Source organism: Dipteris shenzhenensis, chromosome 14 (genome assembly GCF_047967505.1).
Source record: "Dipteris shenzhenensis isolate YYH24624 ecotype China chromosome 14, Dip_SZ_1.0, whole genome shotgun sequence".
Classification (NCBI taxonomy): domain Eukaryota; kingdom Viridiplantae; phylum Streptophyta; class Polypodiopsida; order Gleicheniales; family Dipteridaceae; genus Dipteris; species Dipteris shenzhenensis.
The window spans coordinates 6286793-6306273 of NC_141609.1; the positions used below are offsets into that span (position 1 = coordinate 6286793).

At 45.7% G+C, this 19481-nt stretch overlaps 1 protein-coding gene across 1 annotated transcript in view; it reads right to left on the reverse strand.

Moving 5' to 3' along the window:
- The window catches only part of LOC147894120 (GTP-binding protein-like protein), a 62747-nt gene that overhangs the window by 22894 nt on the left and 20372 nt on the right, over positions 1-19481 (reverse strand). The gene's annotated exons all lie outside the window — the stretch shown is intronic.

Consider the following 19481-nt stretch of genomic DNA (forward strand, 5'->3'; position numbering starts at 1 on the left):
AGAGAGGGGTCTGAAGCCATCCTAAAGAGACAATGATACGACTTTGGATCTAGTAGTACACAGGCCATCTGAAAGCAAAGAGCTCCTCCAATTCAATCTCCCGCTGATCACAAACTGCAGATGCGAACCTCTCTAAATATGCCCTTAGCCCACCCACTCCCGATCGATATTCTCAAAGAATGGGGCATGTGTTAGAACTCAACGAACAAAGGGCAAGCACAAGGGAATACTGATAGAATAGCCCAGGGAGCTCACACAGTGTGTGGTGAGTGGAATCACAATGATCCATCCAGATATAGAAACCACCAAAAGAATATATTTCTGTCCAAAGATATGGACACAATACAAGAGATAGATCCAGAGTCCCAACAGGATGTGGTCCTCTGATCTTACCACAAGGTACTTCTACTATCTAGAGTCCCACCAGGATGTGGTCCTCTGATCTTACTAGAAGGTACTTCTACTATTTGCCGGATATATATCTAGATCACTAAGCCCGCGTGCTCCACCTCGAGCGTATGTAGACTCTCCGTCCAAAGACCTCAGCACCTTGCTGCCCTAGAAGACACCCTAGGCTCCAGCCCTAGATGAGCTTAGTCTGCAGCAACTCTTGGACTACTCTGCCTCCTGGGCATAGGCCTGAGGGTACGTGTACTGCTACTCCTGCTGCTCCCAACCCCTGCTGGCTGTTGGACAATGAAATGGGGCCTATGGCCCCTCCTTTTATAGCGCAAGGTAGCCCTTGAACCAACCGACCCAGCAAGGGGATAAACCGACCCCCTGCTGGCCAACTTTGTTCCTGCATATAAGTGGGGGCCCAAGCCCCTTGTTGTGTGTGCCAACTGATTGGCTGGCCCCCTCCAATCCGCCCCATATTGGGGTTGTATGCTGGGCCATGTGGCCGACCAGCTTGTGGGGCTCTAAATAGGTGAGCAGGTTGGGGGGTTTGCCCGCCTATTTGCTGGCCTCTGCTCCCCCACCCTGACACGTGGCATTGTGCCACCCTTGTGCCTCAGATAGAGGCCTATTCCAAGCGCTTCCATGTAGGTGCCTTTGTCCTAGGGGAGGAGAAAGCGAGAGAAGCGGCTGAAGAGGCTTCTGCTTCAGAAATCAACATCTCTGGTGCTGAACTGTGCCCTTTCGAGAAGGAGGATGACTTAAGTTCACTCAGGTGTGTACATAGTTTTGGTCTACAGATGGTTGAGTTTGCTTTTCGATTCTGCTTCAGAAATCAACATCTCTGGTGCTGAACCACACAGCAAAATCGAAAAGCAAACTCAACCATCTGTAGACCAAAACTATGTACACACCTGAGTGAACTTAAGTCATCCTCCTTCTCGAAAGGGCACAGTTCTCCAGTAGTGGAAGTCGATTCCCTAGAGGCTCTGAATCAGGGTCGTCGTTCAGCAACGTCCCTACCTTCAAGCTCCCACACTTGTTCGCCTCCTACTTGGGCTCCGATACCATGTTAGAAATCAACCAACAGAGGGTACACACAACGGAAGACTGATAGAATAGCCCAGGAGCTCACACAATGTGTGTGGTGAGTGGAATCACAAAATTCTTAACTTTATGTGCTTCAAATAGATATGCAGACTAGTAAATAGACAATGATCCAGCCACATATAGGAACCACCAAAACAATTTATTTCCATCCAAAGCTATGGACACAATACAAAAGATAGATCCAGAGTCACACCAGGATGTGGACCTCTGATCTTACCACAAGGTACTTCTACTATCTGCCGGATATCTCTAGATCACTGAGCCCACGTGCTCCACCTCGAGCATATGTAGACTCTCCATCCAAAGACCTCAGCACCCTGCTGACCTAGAAGACAGCCTAGGCTCCAGCCCTAGATGAGCTCAGTCTGCAGCAACTCTTGGACTCCTCTGCCTCCTGGATGTAGGCCTGAGGGTGTGTGTACTGCTGCTCCTGCTGCTCCCAACCTTGCTGGCTGCTAGATCATGAAATGGGGCCTATGGCCCCTCCTTTTATAGCGCAAGGCAGCCCTTGAAACAACCGACCCAGCAGGGGGATGAACCGACCCCCTACTGGCCAACTTTGTTTCTCCATATAAGCCCCCTTGTTGTGTGTGCCAACTGACTGGCTGGCCCTCTCCACTCCCCCCCATATTTGGGGCTGTGTGCTGCACCATGTGGCCAACCAGACTGGCCGACCAGTTCCTTCCCCCCCACCAGCCTGTGGGGCTATAAATAGTGAGCAGGTTGGGGGGTTTTCCAGCCTATTGCTGGCCTCTGCTGCCCCGCCCTGACATGTGGCATTGTTCCACCCTTATGCCTCATATAGAGGCCTATTGCAGGCCCTTTATCAGGCCCAAAGGCACTTCCATGTAGGTGCCTTTGTCCTCTGCAAGTCCTGCCCTTGTTGCTGACATCAGATCCTCTTGTCCTAGGTCTCCCTCCCCCTCATTGGGGGCTTACACATGGGGAGGTGACCGTTCCAACAGCAGGTGGATCCGAGTATAGCTTGGCAGGCCGATGAAGCCCTCCTCTGATGTCTGTACACAACATGGAGAGGTGACCTTTCCAACAGCAGGTGGATACAAGTATAGCTTGGCAGGCCGATGAAGCCCTCCTCTGTACACAAGGTCTCGGTAGAAGCTAAGCTTCATAGGAAGCTCGCTAGGGGTTGACCAAGTTCTGAATCTGTGTGGCAGTAAGAGATCCTACCAAATAACCTGTTCAGACGTAAATGAGCACGAAGGAGGGGCCTCAAGGCTATACTGAAAGGGGAGTCATATACCCATATGGAGTCCCGCTGCCCCATACTCTCAAAACCACGCTGATTTTTTGGGAAATTTTAAGATAAAATCCCCCGCCCGCGTGTACATGTGTACCAACACCTTCGAGCGTGCTAAGCTGCGCCAGCCACACCCCTATATAAGGGGCTCACCTCCCCCTACGTGAGGGCTGATCAAGAGCCCTGTAGGGCTGACTCCGCAGGCCTAGGTGGTCAACCAGCAGCTCGGCCCACCTCAGCCCTATGGGAAGCCCAACAAGCCACCATACTGGCCCTCCCTCGTGGTCTACAAGGTGCACAACAAGGGATGCTCCAGGGACTGCCTATGCAGCAGATGAGCAGGTCGACCAGGCTGATCAATCCCTGGCCCTTGCACAACACCACAAAAGTGACCCAGACATGGCGAAGGCCATCACAAGATCCTAGCCTCTCGAGGACATGGGCACACCCACAAGCAAAAGCCCTCTCTCTGTACTCTAAGCTACCCTCTCTCTAGGCGGACACATTCACAAGCAAGGCCTTCACTCACTAAGGTGAGACCAGGAGATGTTGGAATATTTTTTTTTTCTTTTTTTAAATTCCTGCCATTCCTCACTTCCCTAATTTGAAATTTGAAAAAAAATCCCACCATCCCTCTCTTTCCTATTTTGAAATCTATGGTGGGGCAGAGGAGAGAGAGGAGGGGAGTGAAGGAGAAATTTCAAAAAAATTCCCGCCATCCCTCTCCTTGACATTTCAAAAAATTCCCCGCCATCACTCTCCTTGACTCCCCTCCCCTCTCTCCTTTGTCCCCCCTTCCCTCCTCTCTCTCAACTCCCTCTTCTCTCCTCTCTCTCATGTCGCCCCTTCCCTCTCCCCTTCCCTCCTCTCTTCCCTTCTCCCCCCTCCTCTCTCTCACGTCGCCCCTCCCCTCTCCCCTCCCGTCCTATCCTCCCTTTTTCTCTCTCATGTCACTCGCCTCTCCTCTCTCAGCTCTCTCTCTCTCTCATTCTCTCATGTCACTCACCTCTCCACTCCTCTCTCCCATCTCCCACCTCTCCCCTCCTCTACTCACTTCGCTCTTCCCCTCTCCCAGCCCCTCCTCTCCTCCCCTCCTCTCTCTCATGTCGAACCTCCAACACATTTATACGTAATACCCTTTCCAGAGAGTAGTTCACATTGGACGGATTACTTGTGGAGGTCATCGCATCCTACACATCTTGGCAGATTGGAACCGAGTGAAAAGGCTCCAGGTCCTCTCGATGATGTGCAGTAAGCCATCGGTCCCACATCAAATTGTTGTGGTTGAGTTTGGGGCATCTCCACTATAGCTTGACGTAGTATTCCAGGTGATCACATACCTCTACCGAGTTAGAGATTATGGCTCCTCCACCTCAGGCGGATGGAGGCTACCATGCCTAGCCTTATGATCCCTCATATAGGGCTGTGTGCCAGCCCTAGGACTGTGTGTCAGCCCATGGGCTGGAGGGTCGGCCACTGTGCAGGCTGGTCGGCCAACATGCTGCACCCGACTAGAAAAGGGCTGGGGGCTATTTATAGGGCCCCCCTCAGCCCTCATTTGTCATCTCATTGTGGAGGTTGTTGAGAAGTCTTGTCCAGCTCTTGAGCAGCCTATTGTGTAGAGGTTTTCTCCTAGCAGTAGAGGGGCTTTTGCCAGAGATCCCTTGCAGTTCTCTCTTGTTCTTTCTCACCCTCTCAGTGTAGTGTGTGCGAGGTTTTGCTCTCGAGTATCATCGATTGGTTCGCAGGAAGAAAAACGAGTTTATCCGCCGAAACGAGGAGGAATTTCTGGACAATTTGTTTAGTAATAACTCCAACTCTTTTGGCGGACATTTCTAGAGGACCTCTCACCGATACTAGAGTTTGGCAAGACTACGCACACACATTATATGAGATTCTGTATCAGCCCGCTCCTGACCTGCTCCTGACCTATCACACATACCTCGCCCTACTTCCTGTACACTCTTCACTAAGGGGGGTGTTAAGGATGCAATGATGAAGCTTCATAACAGCCGAGCGAAAGATCATGAGGATCTACGCGCTAAATTCATTGCATATGGGATTAACATCCTCGCCCCGATCCTAGCAAAGCTATTTAATGACCTACAGTCTTTCTGTGAGTCACATGATTTGAAGGTCAATCTTGGTAAAACCAAGGTCATGATCTTCAATACATCTTGGGTCACGATGCATTGGGACAAATTTACTTTTCGCACATCACCGGTAGAGATTGTTTCATCATATACCTACCTAGAGGTTATCTTTTCTGGAACCATTTACACCATGAGACCGGCGATGCAAGCTCGCTTGAGAAAAGGGTATGCCTCGTTAGCTAGATTGGAGAGGCAGTGCTTCCGTTTGCATTTTCAAGACCCTCGGACCAAATGTCTTACTGTTTGACTCCTTGGTTCTACCAGCAAGGATGTATGACAGCCCTTGTTGGGGGCCAAACTTGTCAGATACGGAGTGGGCCAGTGTGGAACGACTACAGGTTCTTATGCTATCACAGATGATTCGCAGTTAGCTACCAATCCCTCACTAGATCATTCAGGCTGAATTTGGATCTCCACCATTGCAACTTGATGCATAGTTACCACGAAACGGGAACGTTCCGGGAACGTCGGATGCTAGAACGAGAGCAAGAACGGGAACGGGAGCGGATCGGGAACGTCGGGGAACGCCACGTCATATGACATAAAATGACAAAACATTTAAAATATCCAAGATTAAACTTTAAAGTCTTAAACATTAAAAATTTAAAGACTCCAGAGTCCAGACTCCAAATTGAAACTGAAAAGAAAGTACATTGCATGAGGATATATAATAGCTGAAAATACAAAAAGCTGGCTGCTGAGTACAAGGGGGCAGCCAAGGTAGGGAGAGTGTGGGGCAGCCAAGGGGGCAGCCAAGAGGACTCAGGCAGCAGGGACAGCAAAGGAGGAAGGCAACAGGCTCAGCAAACGAGCCAAAAAACAGTCGCAGCAGCTTATCTAACTGCCGCCGCCGCCGTCGCGCAGGAGCACACAGGCCGAAATGCCCGAAACGAGCGTTCCGCCCTACGTTCCGGCACGTTCTGGCATGTTCCGGAACGTTCCGCCTGATAGACACGTTCCGCTCTCGTTTCGCCTGTTCCGAGCACGCCTGCAGCTCCGAACCGGCGTTCTGGCGTTCCAGGAAGGCGGAACGCCGTTCCACGGTAACTATGGCTTGATGCAGCTTTTCAGGTCATTACCCACTTGTATCGAGTCAGTGCATACGGAGATCGCGGTTCTGGATGCAGTAGACTACAGTGGTTAGCAATGTCCTCCTCCATGGTGCTATCAACAGGACAGGTGACCAGAGATGATGGTATGCGCACACACTGAGGTGGTTTGAGTAACTAGGGTTACATATGGATAGACTTCCTCCTTTCCACTACAGCATTGATACGCCATTCTTCCCACTCCAGTATCATGAGGTCAACTAGATCATACGTGAGCATCTACAAATACACACATTCCAGACCTAGTTGGCACCGACTGAGCTCCCAATGAAGCTTAGCTTCTGCAGAGATCATTGCCTACATCTCTCGGATGAGGGGTTTATTGACCCACCACGGTATGCAAGGGTTCACTGACCCCATTCATTGAGGATCTCCATTGGGCAGTTTTGGGTCTCTTCACACTCCGCATTGAGTGTGGCCGAGCAAAGGGTATATCCAAGGAGAGGCGCATATGTACTTTGTGTAGCCTACAAGAGGTTGAGTCGGAGGAAAAGTTCATCTTCAGATGCCCTCTTTACTAAATGATCAGGGGAGGCTTGTGTTGTCCGCTAGGATGCAAGGTTACTACATGAGTGAGAGAATGAAAGCTAGGAGTAATAGATTATAAAGAGAGCTGAGAGATTACTGAAATATAGAGCTGAGAAGTGAGCTGTGCAAACTGTAAAAGCTCACTGAAAAGAGCTGCTGAAACAGTACCTCAAACGTTACTCCGTTTGCTGATCCGAATCCCTGACTGATGCACTGCATAAACACCTTCCAAGAGGGCTGAACTGAGGCCAAGAGCTGAGGCTGGTCAGAGGCCAACTTCTGGAAGTGTCAGGCTGCTCAAGAGGGGCTGGAGGGGAGCTGTAGGAGTGCTGAAGGTAGACGGGGCTGAGTGAGGAATGAAGGCAAGGGCCTCCCCATTAAATGGGGGGCTGGGGCTGAGCCAACCAACCCCAAACTGGCCGACTTTCAGTCGGCTGGTTGGGGCTGGCTTTGCAGGCCCTTTGCCCCATAAAAGCCCACTTAGGGTAGGGTGCAGGGCAGCCTATAAAGGCAGACCTTCCCCAGCCCATTCCTCTTCACATGCTCCAGCCTTGAGGGGGCCCAGAAGGGCTCCTATCCAAGGCTAGACCTAGACCTATCACTAATCCTAACATGGAAACACTAACCTACTGTTCTCCAATGGAACCAGTGAACAATAACTGATCTTCTGACTTGACCTAAGGCTGAGAGACTGACTTACATAGATTGTGCCTGACTGTCCTTGGGGAACTATAACGCACTTGTCGATGTAGCCAGTGTGTCACATTGTACCCAAGTGCAGGGGTGCATGTGACATTCACTCCTTAACTTGCATTGCTTCCAAGTAGTCCGCCAAAATCTGTGGGAACTCCTGGAAAAATTCTTCATCCAACCACATTGCTTCATGGGTACCTCGATCACAAAACTTGGTGTAAAACTCCCAGATCCTGCGTCCTAATGCATGCTTAAATTTATGAAGAAGGATCCGCTCTGGCTGCAAAACTTCGACTTCATCAAGAACTTCAATTTTCTACTCGTCGGAAATCCCGGTAAGAGGAGGTTCAAAGTACGGCTTCAACCAAGCTACATGGAACACATTGTGCATAGTCCAACTATCCGGAAGGCGTAACTACATTGAGACATCATTGATCTTTTGAATGATAGGGAATGGTCCCAAGCTCTTGAAAGACAGCTTAGACGTGCTTCAATCTTTGCTTGAAAATTTGTAAATACACCCATTGATCCTCTTTGTACTAGACATCTCGTCTAGATTTGTTAGCTTGGTACGTGTACAATGCTTGAGCTTTGGCGATGCGGGTTTTCACGGACTCCATAATCTCTGTCATCGATTCGGTGGTTTTGTTGGCTTCAAGAGATGGAGACACCATCCGAGTGAGGATTGATGCATCATAAGGTGTGCGACCAATGCTTGAAGAAGAGGTATCATTCAAAATGCCATGCACAAGGGGAAGAAACTGCTCCCACTTTCCCTGAGCATCATGACAATATTATTTTAAAATACCAAACGCCATACCATTATACTTTTCCATCTCTCCATTCGATTGCGGATGGAAAGCGCTGGACATATGCAGCTTAGTACCAAAATTATCAAACGAGGCTCGCCAAAAATTAGACGTGAATTTGGGGTCCCTGTCAGATGTAATGGTCCTTGGCAACCCTCCAATGGGATACCAATACTTTATGAACAAACGAGCTACATCTTCAGCGCTGGCCGTCTGTTTGCAAGGAATAAGCATACGATATTTACTAAAGCGACAAACAATAGTAAGACATTGAGTGTTACCCGTACCCGCAGATGCTGGAAGTGGTCCCACGAAATCCATACCTATGTCCTAGAAAGGACAGTTAGGCATTGGCAATGGCATAAGTAAGCCTACCGCTTTTTTCTGGGAAGCCTTGCCCTTTTGGCATATCTAACAATTCTGAACATAGCCGCATACGTCCTTCCACATCTTTGGCCAATAGAAATAGCACTCTAACTTCTCAAAGTACCATTGATACCTCGATGACCACCGGTGACGACATCATGGGCATCATGAAGAAGTAATTGCCGTTTGTCTTTCAGTACACATAATCTTTTCTTATAGAAAAGCCAACCATCTTCTACTGAGGTAATGGCCTAGGGCTAGAGTCGTGGCTAACTAGAACTGTGTGCCAAACTCTGCTGAATCCGCGTACTGTGCCTTCAAACTATCCTGGGATTTTAAGCACAGTGGCCTCCTCAATGGTTTGGATTGAGCCTTTGCGACTAAGAGCGTCGGCAACCGGGTTGTTTTTGCCAGGGACGTACGAGATCATTCTCCCAAACTGCTAAAATATCTGAGTCCACCGTTGTTGCCGATCACTCCATTGTGAACTAGGCATTGTCTGAAGTGTAGGCCATCTCATGGGCTATCCATAGATGCCACTTATACCTTGGTATGTGCCTTGTAGGCCTACTTATAGTCAGTCAGGACTATTGGTACAGATGATTTATGTACCATCTAGGTCAGTTAGGACACTTAGTCCAATTAGGACAGTTAGCCCTATGGTTTTGTTATGTTGGCTCTCCCTTGAGCCTCCTCAACAGCTCGTTTTTTGGCTTCTTGCACTCATTTCTGAGCTTCCATTGCTTCCTATACCCAACAGTGGTATTAGAGCAAGTTAGGGATCCACCCTCTAGCCATTTCCAGTCACCCGGAGCCCTTCTGGAGCCATTGGGAGCTGTTTGGCCGCCTGTTTCTTGCTGGTTTGCTGGTCTTCTAGACACCTGTGAGCAACTGTGGCTTCTCCAAGCATTTCTGTCGTGGGAAGCTTGCATTTTGGAGTGCCTCCTACAAAGGAAGACCTATTTTGGAGCATTTTGGAGCATTTCAGACCTGCAGCACCAGCCCGGAGCTCTTCTACAACTGTACGGCCTCACACATGTGGTTCCGTACGGACTGTACGGACTACCTGCATCAGCATTTACTGCATTTCGGAGTTTGTACTGACCATTTACTGTCTGTACGGACCAGATTCGCCCACATGTGTAGCTGTACGGAGCATTTGCATACTGTACGGACCTGTTTCGCAGACTGTACAGACTTGTACGGCTAATTTAGGGACTGTACGGATCATTTAATGCTGTTGCCTGTTGTACGGATCTGCCTCGGGGTGCGTGCCAGCCAATTTGAAGCTTTTCCAGCACTTTGAAGCTGTTTCGTGAAGCTTGCAAGTGTTCTCTTGCTGCCTCGAGCTGCGTGCAGGCTGTTGAAGCCATTTGGAGCGTATTGAAGTGATCTAGAGTCTACTCTTTGAGCCCATTCTTCTTCTTTTGGCATCCTTTTGCCTCGGGCTGTGAGTTCCCCTCCATTGGATCTCTTTCTCTCCATTTCTAAGTGCTCTCCTCCTTGCGGGAGCACTTTCTTTTTCTGTAATTCTCATTTCCAGCCCTCATTTGTGTAGGCCATCTTCTCCTAGTTCTAGTGATTCCCTATAGGCCCTAGTATGTGCCTTGTAGACATTGGTATAGGCACTTAGTTTATTGTGTGCCTTTTATGTCACATAGGACACTTAGTCCTATGTGACACCTAGGACACTTTGTACCTTGTACTCCTTTTTTCACAATCCAAGTTTGACGTGACAGCTAAGACTTGTGCGATGCTTTGCTACCTGCACTCTCTCTCTCTCAATCGATCCTACAGTGGTATCAAAGCCCGGATCTGCTTCCTGTCCCCATACAGTCCGTACAACTGCTCCGTACATTCCCGTACCAGCTGCCTGTACATCTGTCGTACCTACTCAACATCGTACCTGCGATCCGTACACTCATCGTACATTTGTTGTACATGCGATGTCGTACAACGTATCTGCGTCGTACGTCCGTACCTGCATACAGTACTGTGCTCCCTTGCACTGCACCTTCCGTACGTCCGTACCTACATACAGTACTACGTCGTACAGTTTTCGTACAGCGTACTAGCACTGTACCTGTTCAGTACACCGTACTTACCTCGTAACTGCATCCGTACTTTCGTATATTGGATTCAGTTATCTGCTTCATACTACATTCAGTACATCGTTCGTACAGGCATCGTACAACCTCCGTACAGGCATCGTACAACCTCCGTACAGGCATAGTACCTGTTACCGTACTGGCATCCGTACAATTGTGTTTACTCCAGGATTTGGTACAGCATTTGGCACATGTTAAATTTCTTGCAGTCTTTTACTGTTTTTGACAGTTTTTTACTGTCAAACCCTAATTTCCAACCGAAAAATTTAGGGCTTTTGACATCTGGACCTTCAACCTGTCAATACAATACTTTTGACAAGGTTGACAACTAAAATCCTTCCAAAAATTGAAGTTTTCAGTATATTTCAGGTTCAGGACTGTCACATTGTGCCATGTCATCACTCAAGTCAACAATAATTTGGGGCTTTTGTGTTGGGAGCTCAATTTCAACTGGTGTTTGGGACAATAACTCATATTTTTACAGTTTCAAGCCTTGAGGCTATACATTGGGTCAGATTCGCATACATTGGGTCACATTTGCAAAAATTTCAGCAAAATTTGGGGCTTTTCTGCATTTGTCCTCTTTTTGGCCTATTTGCCCTGAATAAATTTGGGGCTTTTGCCAGATTTGCTGTTTTTGCAATGAACATTACCTGCCATAGTCACATTTGTGTCAAATCTGCATTTGCCCTTTGATTTGCAGATATTTGCTGTCATTTTTGGACAGCCAGCTTTTTGCAGTGATAGCCTTGAGGCTTTTGGGTTTTCAGGTCTCTTTCAGGGTATCACATTTGCTATAGCTGGGAACAATCAAGATCTATTTGGCGTTCTTCGTGAAGATGATAAGTGGGATGGCACCAACTATCCGATGTGGTCTTATCTCATGAAACATATTCTTGTTGCAAAGCATTTGTGGAATATTGTTTCTGGGGTTGATCTGAGGCCAGCCAATGCTACAGTGGTTGCCTCTACTGCTGGTCCCTCTGCAGGGGGTACTACTCCCGATGCCTCATCTTCTAGCACTCCTGCTACTACTCTTCCAACTCAGGAACAGACAAGATGGGATGCAAGAGATGCAAATGCACATTCATGTATTGCTTTATCATGCAAGAGAATCATTATTCCACACATCCAGTCTTACAGGACAGCAAAGGATGCTTGGGATAAATTGGCTTCTCTCTATTAGATTCGCAATGAGGCAGTGTTGCATATTTGAGGAGGCAATTACAGAAAGTCAGCATGAATGAAGGTGACTCTATGGATGCATACCTGACAAAGGTCAAGGACCTCATGGAACAACTTGCCAACATTGATGAGGTGGTGCCAAATTCACAGCTTGTCAGTACCACATTGAATGGACTGCCAGATACATATCAAGGGTTTGCTACAACCCTTCGATTAGTGGCCATGGGTAATCCATACCACTATTCTTTTGATCAGCTAGTTACTTTGCTTTTGCAGGAAGAGCAAAGTAGAGCTAATAGACAAGCCATTATTCCTGATCATGCATTTGCTTCACAGCAGACAGGAAGAGGCAAGGCTTCCAAGCCTATGGGCAAGCCAAAATCTGCGCATAGCAGCTGCAATTCCTCCCATGCATCTAAAAATACAGCATATAAGTCAAAGAAGAAAAGATGCAACTATTGTCGCAAGCCTAGACATGACATTTCAGAATGCAGGAAGCGCATTGCTTCGGAGAAAAAGAAAGCAAGATTGACAGTTAACGCCTCTCATGCTATTGAATCCCATGAGCCAAAAGATGCTTCACATGCACATGCTCTTCAGGATGATTGGGCATGGGCTGTCCATTGCTCATTTGATCCCTCCAAAGCTGATGCATTCTTTACTGCTAATGATGCTCAGCCCTGGTACTTTGATAGTGGTGCTTCCAAGCATGTCACATCTTGCAGACAGTTGTTTCATTCTTTAGCTAATGCACCTCGAGGGGGGACTGTCACATGTGCTAATAATGCTTCATATGCTGTAAAAGGAATTGGAGATGTGCAGCTCACATCCATTTCAAGCCATCCTGTCACTCTGACAAATGTTCTTTTTGTGCCTAGAATTGAAGTCAACTTGATTTCAATTTCAGCAATTGCCACTTCAGGTTTCAGAGTGATTTTTGATGGCTACAGATGCCTAGTTTATGATCTTCGTGATGACAATGCCATAGTTCTCATTGGCACTCTGCAAAAGGAGCTTTATCATCTTGATCATCACTCAGCTGCACTTTCTATTGAAGCATTTGCAATTTCAGATTCACAGCTTGCTGAAACTCATCTTTGGCATGAGAGAATGGGTCATCTCAATTATAGAGCTCTTGCAAAGCTACATTCACAACAGATGGCAAACGATGTACCTCAAACTCACACAGTTTCCAAACATGTGTGTAAGGGTTGTCTTTTGGATAAGATGCATCGGTTTCCTTTTCAAAAGAATTGTCCAACACTCTCACAAAGAAAATTCTCAGCTGAGATGGTATATGAACATATGCAAGAGACCCAAAAACTCTCATGTGTGAAAGTGAAGGCTTCCTGCCTTTCCATGCTTCATAAGGTGTAACAGTCTTCAATGCCCGTGTAGGTGATCTATTCAGCACATAGTTGGGACACATCACTGCATCAAGCCAAAATTTATTGGGCAAAGACTTGGCCTTAAGCATGCATCTGGCCATCTCCATTGTGGACCTGTTTTTCCTTTCAGAAACAAGATTTTGCTGAGGAGTGTAAGGAGTAGTGCATGAGTGAATAATGCCCTGTGAAGATAGAAATGCATCAAACTCCTTAGACATATACTCTCCCCCCCTATCTGTGTTGAGGGTGACAAGCTTGCATCCTGATTCATTCTCAACCATATTCACCCACCTCTGAAAGCATAAGAAGACTTCAGATTTGGCTTTTAAAGGATATACCCAGCAATATCTTGTGAAATCGTCTATAAGAGTCATGAAATATATGTACCCTCCAATGGCATTTGTCCTCATTGGGACATAGACATCACTGTGCACTAGCTGTACATAAGCTTGATGATAAGGCAATCAAATGCATATTTATTGGTTACAGCCAGGAGAGCAGAGGGTATCGGTTATATCAACCAAATACTGGGAAGATTATTGTCAGTAGAGATGTAATCTTTGCTGAACATTCAGCTTCTCCTCTTGTGGACTGCAAAGCTAAGCCAGATGTTGACATGTTTGATGCCTTTGAATCTTGGTTACCTCTGCCATCCTCAGAAGAGGACTTTGACCAGCGACATGAGCCTCCTGCAGGCCCTCCACCAAGCAATAATCAGCCACAACCCCATGCTGATTTGCAGGTTTCTCTTCCAGCACAAAATGATCCTACTATTCTTGACGCAATCATTGAAGAAAGAGCTGTCAATAGACAGCAAAGGCAAGTTCCCAGATGGCTTCTTGATACATTGAGGGACAGCAAACAAGATCAGCGTTTTGCTGCCCGAACAAGATCAGGGAATAGACAAATGGATGGTCACTTTCTTGAATTTGCACTCCTTGCTACAGCTTGCAATGAAGAGCCCTTGTGCCATAAAGATGCTTTTGACAGCAAAGAGTGGATGGATGCAATGAGAACTGAGTTACAATCCATTGCCAAAAATGACAAATGGGAATTAGTAGATCTCCCTCCCGCCAAGCATGCCATTGGTACCCGGTGGGTCTACAAATTAAAAAGGAAATCTGATGGCAGCATAGATCGATACAAAGCCCGTCTTGTTGCAAAAGGGTATGCCCAACAACAAGGCATTGACTTTGAGGAGACATTTGCTCCCACATCCAGGATTACTACCATTAGATGTGTCATTGCCAATGCAGCCCATCATCATTGGCAAGTGCACCAACCTGACATCAAGACTGCTTTTCTTCATGGGGATCTGCAAGAAGAAGTATATGTCACACAACCTCCTGGCTTTGAGGTTGTTAATTCTGAAAATAAGGTATGCCGGCTTAGAAAAGCCCTTTATAGTTTGAAGCAGGCACCCAGGGCATGGTATGCCAAAATTCATGCACACTTACTATCCCTTAATTTTTAGAATAGCCCCCCACAGAACCCACTCTTTATGTCCGTGGGAGTGGATCTGATTTTTTAGTGCTGATTTTATATGTGGATGATATGCTCATCACGAGCCCAAATACTCAGCAAATTGCAGCTTTCAAGGCTGACTTGCAGCAGATTTTTGACATGTCAGACATGGGATATTATTTGGGCATTCAGTTTGCTCATGTTGAGGGGGGTATCATGATGTCTCAGTCCAAGTATATTGGACAGCTCCTTTATCGTTTTCAGTTCGAGGATTGCAAGCCAATCTCTACTCTAGTGGACCCTAGCTTCAAATTCTCAGCTCATGATGGGAGCCCACCATGTGATATCACTCTTTATCAGCAAGCTGTTGGATGCCTTATTTATTTATGTCACACCAGACCTGACTTATAGTATGCAGTATCTCAGCTCAGCAGATTCATGCACATGCCCAGTTTACAGCATTGGCAAGCAGTGAAGAGAGTCTTCAGATATCTCAAAGGCACTCACGATTTAGCCCTCTTCTATGGTGATTAGGGTTCACTTACCATGCATGCTTACATGGATAGTGACTGGGCACGATGTTTCGACACCAGAGTGTCACACACCAGCAATTGTTTTTTGCTTGGCAATTCATGTACTTCTTGGCTTAGCAAGAAGCAACCAACAGTTGCCACATCTAGCTGTGAAGCTGAGTACAGGGCAGCTTTCACCGCTACAGTAGAGTGTATATGGCTTCAACAATTACTTGCAGATCTTGGTATTTGCCAGACATCCTCCACTATGGTCTACACTGACAGCCAGAGTGCTTTGGCCATTGCACGTAACCCAGTGTTTCATGCGCGTACCAAGCATATTGAAGTTCACTATCATTATGTTCGGGAGCGGTTGTTAGTCGGAGACATAGAGTTGTCCTATCTTCCCACAGAGGACAACATAGGATCAAAAAATACCAGGTATTCTGAGATGTTTCCAGAATACTTCAGCCCATACCATGGAGAGGGGTTTGTCGGCCATCTTCTCCTAGTTCTAGTGATGCCCTATAGGCCTTGGTATGTGCCTTGTAGACATTGGTATAGGCACTTAGTTTATTGTGTGCCTTTTATGCCACATAGGACACTTAGTCCTATGTGACACCTAGGACACTTAGTCCTATAGTCCTATGTGACACCTAGGACACTTAGTCCTAGGTCTAGGTACTTATACCTTGTACTCCTTTTTTCACAATCCAAGTTTGACGTGACAACTAAGACTTGTGCAACACTTTGCTACCTGCACTCTCTCTCTCTCAATCGATCCTACAATTTGCTCGCATTCAGAGCCTTTCACTGCTGTCCTTTCGAGCTACATCATTGGGTAAGCCGATGTTGCATTGGTTATTTCCAATCTCTGCTTCATTTGCATTTTGGAAAGGCCTCGTGTTGCCTTTGGGGATTTTTCTTGCAACATAGGTACACCTTGGGACAGCAGAGTCTCTTGCAGGCATAAGCTTTGAAGCTTGGTCAGATTTTTGTTACTTGATTCTGAGAGGTTGCCTTTCTCTCATTTGCTTTGCCAATTGGTGCATGTCTTGCATTTCAGCACCATGTGTGGCAGCAAAGATGATTTGTCTGGGATGCTTTGGGCTGATGACAAGCTTGATGGCACCAATTATCCCATGTGGGCATACATGATGGGACATGTTTTGGTTGCCAAGAATCTCTGGCATATTGTTTCAAGTTCTGAGGCTAGGCCTACATGCACTATTACTTCTGGTGCTACACCTACAGCCTCTACTTCTTCATGTGATGGGTCTTCAGGTGATGGTTCTAATGCTACTGCTAGGACACCTGCACCTCCTACTACAGGTACTTTGCCTCCTTCACAGAAGCAAATTCAGTGGGATGGTCGTGATGCCAAAGCACATGCCTTGATTGCCCTTTCAGTGAAATGGGTTATTATCCCTCATATCTGGTCTTGCAAGACCGCTAAGCAAGCATGGGATTAGCTTGCATCTTTGTATCAGGTGTGGAATGACGTGAGGGTTGCCTATCTCCGCAAGCAGTTGAAAGATTTGAAACTTGATGAGGGTGGTAACATGGATGCCTATCTCACTAATGTGAAGGATTTGAAAGAGCAGTTGGCCAACATTGATGAGATTATGCCTGATTCTCAGCTTGTTTCTAATATCCTTGATGGGTTGCCTGATTCATATCAAGGCTTTGCTACTACATTGAGATTGGTTGCAGGGGGTGATGCCAATCATTTCTCATTTGACCAACTAGTTGCTCTTCTTCTTCAAGAGGGGAAAGTCGTGTGAATCGCAATGCTTCTATGGCTAGTGATCAAGCATTTGCTACCCATCACAAACCCAAAGGTAAAGGCAAGGTTTCAGCTAGAAAACCCTCTCATTCCCATGCTGATCATTCACATGGTGCCTCTTCTTTAGGGGATAACAAAAGAAGAAGAGATGTAATTATTCCAGGAAACCTGGGCATGATGTTTTTTAATGCAGGAAGTGCATAGCATCTGGAAAGAAGAAGAAAGAGTATGGTCTTACAGTATCTGGTTCTTCTAGTGAAGAATATCGACATGAGTCCGCTAATTTTGCACAAGACCAACATTGGGCTTTCTTGGTTACATGTCAGTATAATCTTGATGTTCATGATGCTTGTATGGCAGTTTCAAATGTTCGTGATGCTTGGTTCTTTGATAGTGGTGCTAGCAAGCACATCACTTCTTGCAGAAAGTTATTCAACTCATTGGAGCTTACATCTCAAGGAGGTAGTGTCACATGTGCCAATAATGCATCATATACCGTGAAAGGTATTGGGCAAGTTGCTCTTACTTCTGTCTCTGGTGGTATTGTTACTCTAGAGCATGTGCTTTAGGTTCCAAGCATTCGTAAGAACCTCATTTCTATTTCAGCCATTGCTACATGTGTCTTTCAGGTTCTTTTTCATGGTGTTGAGTGTGCAATGTATGATGCTTTTATAGACTTGATGCTTATGACAGATGTTTGGATGATGATTCTACACTTGCCGATGCACATGCCTTTGCTCTTAATTCCATCATGGCACATACTCATTTGTGGCGTGAGAGGTTTGGACACCTCAATTTTGGAGCCCTGGTTAAGTTATATAAGGAGGATATGGTTTTGGATCTTCCCAAAATGCATATGCCTGCCAAAGATGTTTGTGAACCATGCTTGCTTGGTAAGATGCACCGTGCTGCGTTTCCCAAGGATGGGAGAGTTGGTGCTTCACGCAAGCTTTGGTGATGTTTGTGGACCCATGAGCATTGCAGCTCTTGGGGGGTTCTACCATTTTGTCAATTTTATTGATGATTTTACTAGGTACACTTGGATTTTTGCATTGAAATCCAAATCTGAAGTTTCTTCATGCTTCGAGCACTTTATTGCCTTGGCTGAGAATGAGAGTGGGCTGCACATTGCTCACCTTAATATAGACCCGGGGGGTGAATACATGTCGAAGAAATTTGCTTTTCTTTTCTTCCCATGGCATCAACCATCGATGCACAGTGCCTTATACTCCTCAACAGAATCCCGTGGCTGAGCAAAAGAATAGATTAGTGATGGAAATGGCCAGATGCATGTTGAATGGCAAACATTTGCCTCTAATAAGTTGTGGTTGGATGCGGTCAAGTGCATTTTTCTTGGGTATAGTTCAGAGAGCAAGGGCTAGAAGCTATATCAACCCCGCACGGGTAAGTGTTTTGTCAGTCGGGATGTTGTGTTTGATGAATCTTCCACTATGCCTCTGGCATATATCAAGAAGATGATGATGCCCAACATAGCTCAATTATAGAAGAGTTGATTAATCTTTATTTTGGGTTTTTTTTTAAATACAAATTTATTTGAGCTATAGCTTTGTGAAAGCAAAGAAGATTTTCTAATTATGGATTAACATTCATGCCAAGCAAGAGGGTAATACATGAATGATTGCTTATGAAGTTTTGTCAAGATGTAGATCTTGCATGTGTCTAGCTATCAAGGAAAGCTTTTATTGGCTAGATTAAACCTTGATAATTGAAGTTAGTATCTCTCAATGATATTTTATACAGATCTTATTTTGACTATGATTTCCCTAAGGAAAGGATAAGGGAAGAAACCTTGGTGAAATTATCTCCAAAGAGATAAAGATATAATTACTTGATATATAATTTGATGGGTACTAGAACTCTACTGAAGTATGCAAGTTAGTACTATCCAAGAAATTGAAATTTTCAAGTAATAAGTAGGAATGATTATCCTAAGAAGACGAATGATAGGGAAAAGAAATTTCCAAGACATCCTCTCTTCAAAGATGCAAACATGCTTGAAATTGAATTCAATGTGAAATAAAGTTTTCAATTGATTGTGAAGCATGTGATAATGCAAGTTTTATACTCGAGTTTTTAGACTTCATTTAAGAACATTATGAATATTGAAATTGATGAATGAATGTTTTAAAGATGGTATACCTTTAATGTTTATCAAGTAGTATCCATTGTTGGAAAGCCTTAGTTGAAGGCAAATATGGCTTATATCCATCATTAGATGGCCAAATCTTTTCTCATTCTCCCTTTGAGGAAAAAAAAAAAGGTATTGAAAAGGGTAATCCTTGATTGTATCATAATGATCAGTAAAGATCCACACAATGAGATTCAAGCACCTTCCAAAGAAAGAAGCACAATGGTTCCTAAGTAATACATTCAGATTTCCTTGATCTCCTACACTCGTATAAAAACACAACTACGGTCAGTTGCATCTCAAGCAAGAGGGAATGTTACGAGAAACTATTTCTCAATTCTTGTCTTGAAAATTAAGCAAAGTATTTTGCGAATAGAATAGAATCGCACCAAACGTGGCGGGAATTCTATCGGTCTTCTTATGTGGTTTAATTGAGGGACGCCTGGCTAAACGAGTGCCACTTAATT